This window comes from Cervus elaphus, chromosome 1, assembly GCF_910594005.1.
Source record: "Cervus elaphus chromosome 1, mCerEla1.1, whole genome shotgun sequence".
In the NCBI taxonomy this organism is placed as follows: Eukaryota; Metazoa; Chordata; class Mammalia; order Artiodactyla; family Cervidae; genus Cervus; species Cervus elaphus.
This window is the reverse complement of record NC_057815.1, coordinates 66561597-66568939: the sequence shown is the minus strand read 5'-3', so window position 1 is coordinate 66568939 and position 7343 is coordinate 66561597.

Genomic DNA, 7343 nt, shown 5'->3' with positions numbered 1-7343 from the left:
GCCTGCCAATGAAGGGGACATGGGTTCGAACCCTGGTCCGGGAAGATCCCACATACTAGGGGGCAACTAAGCCCATGCACCATAATTACTGAAGTGCACATATCCTAGAGCCCATGCTCGGCAGTAAGAGAAGCCATGGCAGTGAGAGGCCTATGCGCCGTGACTAGAGAAAGCTTGCACACAGCAACGAAAACTCAGCCCAGCCAAAAATAAAATTAAATGAATAAATAAATAAATAAATAAAAGTTTTTTTAAAAAAAGAAAAGAGCAGGAGACAAAGTAACATAATGTCTAGTGTTAAACTACTACACTTGGCCAAAACTGTACACAAGATGTACGGGAGATAAGAAAGCAAACCATGAACCAAGATTAACTATGAGGGAAGTGACAAAGTGAGTCTCTTAGAAGACTGAACAATTCTCCATCTATAGAATGGACATAGAGACAGAATTCCTCCATGAAAAAACACCAGGAAAATAAAATCCTGAATCTCCTCATATTATCATTGCTTTTCCTGGATCTTAACCAGCATTTTCCTTGTTCCTTGGGCTTTAAATAGGGAGTTCAGCATGGACCCCCACATTGGAATGGAAAACTCACCAGCTCACCAACCCTGGTTCACAGACCCTGGAGAATGTTTAAGATACAGAATGCTACCGACCCAAAGAAGAGAAATAGCCTTGATGTGAGAGAGGCAGCTTATCACAGGGTTTTGCTTTGCCTTGAGCAAACTGGATGCAAATGAAAAGAAATGAATCTAGGTATCTTAATAGCAATGTCCACATCAATGAAAACCACCACGTCCTTATTGACATAGGTGCTGGTACAAGATGTTTAAAGAACCAAGAAGCTGTCATATAGATAGTGGCTTGTAACACTGACCTTGCAGAAGGTTGGCTTAAGCTTTTGCCCTGTGTAGGCAGTGACTGTAACAAATTCCATCTCATACTTGCACACACATACACGTGTGCTTGCACAAAGCCAAACCTCAACTCTGAATACATCTGATGAGATGTGGTGTGTGTGTGCTCAATCGTTTAGTCGTGTCTGACTCTTGGCAACACTATGGACTGTAGCCCACCAGGCTCCTCTGTCCATGGGACTTTCTAGGCAGAACACTGGAGTGGGTTGCTGTTTCCTCCTCCAGGGGATCTTCCTGACAGGAATCAAACCTGCTTCTCCTGCATCTCCTGCATTGGCACGTGGATTCTTTACCACTGAGCCACCTGGGAAGCCCCAGGATGTGGTGCCTTATACAATCATGGATTACAAATAGCCACAAAGCAGTCACAAACTATTATTATTATTATCATCAACATATTGTATATAGGGATGACAATGAATAGAAAAAAAGTTAGCTGAGTCATTCACCCAACACAGGAGATGATGTTCTTTGATACAGAAGTCATCAACATCAATGACAACAGAAATCCATGAAGCGCTGTATTGAAGAGAAAATACAGCTATGGGATATAAAGGTAAGAACTTGGGTAGAGTAATTAGGCCAGGTTCTCCACCATGGTGACAACTTGTTAACCCAGCAAGGGTAAGTTCAGGCCCTAAGAAGTCATGTCAACAGGCATTCCCATATGGGGAGATACATGCAAAGAAAATACACCTCCCTATCAAACTCTAAAAAATGGGATGATTCCCACACCCACAATAAGAGGTTTGCTAGGGCTGCTCTACCAAAGTACCACAGATTGGATGGCTTAAACTTCAGAAATGAATTCCCTACCGTTACGGAGGCTTGAAGTCCAAGGTCAAGGTGACAGCAGGACTGGTTCCTTGGCCTGTAGATGGCCATCTTCTTCCTGTGTCTTCATACCACCCTCCCTCTGTTTGTGTCTGTATCTGAATATCACTTCCTTGTAAGGACACCAGTCATACTAGATTAGGGGCATTTCAATGATCTTATTTCACCTTAACTGTCTCTTTAAAGATCCTTTCTCCATTAAGTACCATTCTTAGCTACTGGGTTTTAGGACTTCAACATACTTTGGGGGAGGGGTTCAGCATAGAAGAGTGGGGAAAAACAAAATGTGGTCCAGTCTGTTCTCTGTTTCTGATTTTCTGCCCCTTCGAGACAAATGGCTTCTGGGCATTTAGGGATTTGGGACCTACACTTTTGTAGCAGTGAGCAGAGATGAGACCTTAGCTTCAACTCGATTCCTGTATTTACTCATCTGCTGTTTTCCCCCATTTTTAAAGTAAAGAAGCAGGTCATTTATTCTGTAAAAGTCCTCAAATTCTGGATCTGGCTAATTGCATCCCCAAACTGTCATTTAACATGTTCTTCTGTACCCTGTGTTTCCTGAAAACTGATAGCTAAATCAGTTTGATCAGATTCAGGATCAATTATTTTTAGCAGGAATTCATATGTGGTGGTATGTACTTCCTATTGCACCACATTAGCAAGACATAATGACTGATCGCCTTCTCTTTTTTTGTGATGCTAATATTGGTCAGTGGGTTCAGGTACTATGAGACTATTTGTGGGGCACTCATGGCCATTGATGGTAACTGCCTAGACCTGTCCAATGGAAATATAATGCGAGGCACAGGTATAGTTTAACATTTTCAAGTAACTACATTTAAAAAGTAATCAGAAATAAATGAAATTGATTTTAGGAACATTAATTTTATTATCATTTCAACATGTACCCAATATGCAAAATTGATGAGATATTTTGCCTCTTTTTATCGTACCAAGTCTTCAAAATCTAGTGTGTTTTACACTTGCAACAAATCTCAATTCAGGTGAGCCACGTTTCAACAGCCACTCATGATATGATAACCAACACTGTTTAAAATTTTGTTATAATTCTCTTTGTCCTTAGAACATGTCCTTCTTAGCCATGTAGAGTGAGACAATTATTAATTCCAGGAAAGACAGAAAGTTAGGCAAGAAAGCAAACGTAATCATGGAACACTATTAGACATTAACTGTGAACAATACTTTCAAAGTCATTAAAACGTAAGCACTGAGTATTAATTTATCCCAAAATTGCAATGGGAGGATGAAGGAAGAGAACTACACAGAGGAAATCAGTAGATAACGTCTAAAATAGAAGTAACCAACTTTTTTTTAAGTCTGAATTTGTTATTGCCACAGGACAGTATTCTTTTTCTCCAGTCGAGTTTATGTTTCTGGCTTGTTTTCATTTTGTGAATTTAACACTAATTCCTCTTCTCCTTCTTTCCCTGCCCCTCCTCCCCACCCCACCCCCACCACTCCTCCTGAGCAAGAACTGGGGGAAAGGGAAAAGTCTCTTTCACTTCAGCAGGACTGGGATGTCCCTGCTGCATGGGTGTTGTATGTGTTCCCTCTCTCCTGACGACCCCGACGCGGACCATGTATGTCCTCTGTCGGAGTCATCCCTCCTTGGCACACATGTGAGGTCTCTGCCCAGAGAGACGAGCCAGTGAGGGCAGGGATGGCAGTCCACAAGGCTTGGAGGAGGAGGGGGAGGGGTCTCCCAGGTAAGCAAGGCAGGGGCAGGGATGCTGCCCAGAGAGGGCTGGTGCGGGCAGAGGCAAGCTGCCTGGAGTGTTCTCACCGAGCATCAAGGCCTGCAGTCACTCCTCAGAGACGCTGTGCAGCTGCCCTGACATTTCTGGCTGCCCAGGACCCAGTGCCATTTCCTAATCTGCTTAATAACAGGCAAATACTGGCATCTGCTGAGCCCATGGCCTTGGAACAAACAGACCCAATTAAAAGGCCATCATAGGGGAACTCAGGGGAAGAGGAAAAAAAGTCATTGATCAAATCAGCGCCCAGCTACCTTGCAGCTGGTTTGTGACCTTCTGCCCCAGAAGCCTTTCTCCCACTCTGCCCTAGACCGGGGAAACTTCCGGCCACCCCAGCTCCATCCTCCACTCCTCTACCCTCTGACCAGCTGCGTGGCACCTTGCTAGGCCTCTGAATCTTGGTTTCACTGCTTGCCAAACCCTGCGGGGAAAAAACTGTCAGGGATCCTTCTGGCTCTTCCTGCAAAATACATCTGGCATCCATCCATTTCTCACCACCTCCATTGCTACCATCTGGTCCTCATCCTCATGCTCTCTTGCTTGGATTCCTATATTGGCTCTTTCCAGCTCTGGCTGCTCCCGTCCTCACCCCACTGTAGTTTATTCTCCATACTGCAGCCAGACTGAGCCTTCTAAAATGTAAGGCAGACTGCACCTGCCGTGGCTTTCCAACCTCACTCAGTGACCTACCAGATCCCCCCAGTCTATGGCCCCCGCTTCGCTTCTTCTGTCTTCACCCTGAACACCAGCCTCCTTCTCAGCCACATCTTTGTGCTCACTATTTCCTCTAGCTGGAAGGCTCTTGCAGCAGATAACCCCTCAATTAACACCCACAGCTCCTTCAAGTTTGTTCAAATGCTCTGTTTTAGCCTCTCCTGAGGTTTCACCTGACCACCCTATTTAAAATCACATCCTCCCTATCTTCCTAATCTCTCTTCCTATTCTACCATTTTCCCCATAGCACTGTCTCCTCCTAACACATCATGGAATTCATGCTTTATGATGTCAGTTCTTTTTGTCTCTCTCACCCTACTAGGGTATAAGCTCCTAGAGAAAAGGATCTTCTTTTGCATTTACTGATGATTTCCAAAAATCTACAGCAGTACCTGGGACATTGTAGACTCTTGGTAAGTATTTGTTGAATAAATAATCAATAATCAATAATAATAAGGTTCCTCAGACAAAATGTGGCAAAGCCATACACGTGAAGCATTATTGGGAATACAGTACTTCTATGTGCTGCAACATGAATGAACCTTGAAAACACAATGCTAAGTAAAAGAAGCCAGGCACAAACGGCCACATACTGTGTGATTCCATTTACATGAAAGGTCCAGATTAAGCTAATCTATAGAGAAAGAAAGTTGTGTTTGCCTAGGCCCATGAGTGGGGAGGGGGCAGATCTGGGGAAAATGGGGAGTTGACTGTTCATGGTACAGGGCTTCTTTTTAGTGGCAATGAAATTTTTCTAAAATTAATGGTGGTGATACTTGCACAGCTTTGTAAATTAAAAACATTAAAAACTATTGAATTGTATATTTTAAATGGGTAAACTTTATGTGCTGCATCAATTCAGTCATGTTTGACTCCTTGTGATCCTATGGACTGTGGCCTGCCAGGCTCCTCTGTCCATGGGATTCTCCAGGCAAGAATACTGGAGTGGGTTGCCATGCCCTCCTCCAGGGGATCTTCTCAACCCAGGCATCAAACCCTCATCTCTCATGTCTCCTGTATGGGCAGGTGGGTTCTTTACCACTAAGTGATTTTTGTTGTTGCTGTTCAATCGCTAAGTCACGACTGACTGCATTCTCACGGACTGTAGCACGCCAGGCTCCTCTGTCCTCCACTATTTCCTGGAGTTTGCTCAAATTCGTGTCCATTGAGTCAGTGATGCCGTCTAACCATCTCATCCTCTGCTTCCCCCTTCTCCTTTTGCCTTTAGTCTTTTCCAGCATCAGGCTCTTTTCCAATGAGTCAGCTCTTTGCATCAGGTGGCCAAAGTATTGGAGCTTCAGCTTCAGCAACAGTCCTTCCAATGAATATTTAGGGCTGATTTCCTTTAGGACTGACTGGTTTGATCTTCTTTCTGTCCAAGGGACTCTCAGCATCACAGCTCAAAAGCATCAATTCTATATGTTATTTATATCTCAATAAATATGTTAAAAATAATAATAAGGTTTCTGCCTTCAAGGGCCCTTGTGAGACTTACATGAAATGATTAATTTGACTTGCTTTGTAAAGGAATTATATAATGAGTACTCACTGATCCTAGATGTTCAACAAAACCATTACATGGTTTATCTTATTTATTCCTCACTATGAATCTCATTCGTTCATTCAGTGAGTAATTGTGCACCTACTATGTACTAGGCACTGTTTTGGACACTTGAGGTAAAGCAGTGACCAAACTAGACAAAGACCCCTGTCCTCTGAGAGCTTTCAGGAAGAATCAGACAATACAAACAAAATGTGAAGTTAAGTGTGATCTTCCCTTTTTTTTTGAATGACATGGAAATTGAGATGCCCCAGGTCATCTGACTAATGAAAGGCAGAGTTGAGATTCAAATGTAAGTCTCCAAGATTTATGTGTTTCTGTGCCTCATGGATGAGGGCTCTGGGTTGGTTCAGGTGGAGTGAAAGCTTGTGGACAAGGTGTGTGGGTCTACGGTGAGGACGTGGGTGTGGGTCCCGGAGGGCTGGCTGAGATCCCCTCAATCTGGTGCTTCCCACTTCATTCCAAGGACCGCCCCCTTCCTCATGACTGACAGTCAGACGCATCTTACCTACTAGATGCTGGCGGGATCCAAATGATAGGCATCTCGTGGGTGGTGAGTGAACCTGAACTTCTGCCAGAGCAGCCACATTGGGGGTGCCAGGAGAGGCCGTTGAGCTCAGTCACATCTCCCAAGGGATGGAGTCCAGTTGTGGAGGCTGCCTCACGGGGAGGCAAGGACTTCTGGGGGGCATACAGAGGAACTAGGGCTTTGGGTAGGGGTGGAGGCCTGGAACGGGATGGGGCAGGGAGCTGGGGGTGCCAGCCCGGAGAAGAGCCAGCTTGGGGTCATGGGCACACCCTCTGTGGCTGCCCTGGGCTGCGGATAGGTGTGCCATGTGCCCCAATGGCCAAACTGGGGAGACAGGGGTCCTGTGAGGAGGCTCTCCTCCAGGGACAGGGGTTGCCTAGGAGGGAGTCACCTCTCCATCTCTGGAGGTGGGGGAGGAGGCAACTGATGTTGGGGTGTGAAGGAGGTGCAGAGGGGACCCTTGTGGGGGGACAGATCCTTTCAGAAGCCCCAGCTTCAGAGTGGGGAGAAGATTCTGGCTTCCCTTCAGAAGAGCTCCCAGACCAGATTGCTGGGGGTGGGGGTGGGGCTGGCCCTCAAGGCCTAAGCGCCCCCCACCCAGATCTGCAAGCCTTGGGGAGGGCCTCTCTAGCCTTGCTCCCCAACACTCAGCTGTGTCCTCAGACCCAGGGTTTGGGTGTCTTCCTGGCAGCCAGTGAAGGTGGGGACACCATCTGGGGCCTCCCTGAGATCAAAGGGATAACCACGACCAGAGGACATCACAGAGTTGTCCTTGGGGACCCCTGCTCCTGGCAGAACCAAAGAGGGCCAAGTTAGCACCTTTGAAACCCCACGCTGGGACACTGGGCCTCAGAGGGGCCCTGAGGATGGAGCAGCAGTGTCTGCCTCTCATTTTTTTTTTCGAAGTTTGTTTTTTCTTTTAATGAGGGTCATTTTTTTTCCAGTCTTTATTGAATTTGTTACAATATTGCTTCTGTTTTATGTTTTGGTTTTTTTTTTCTTTTTTTT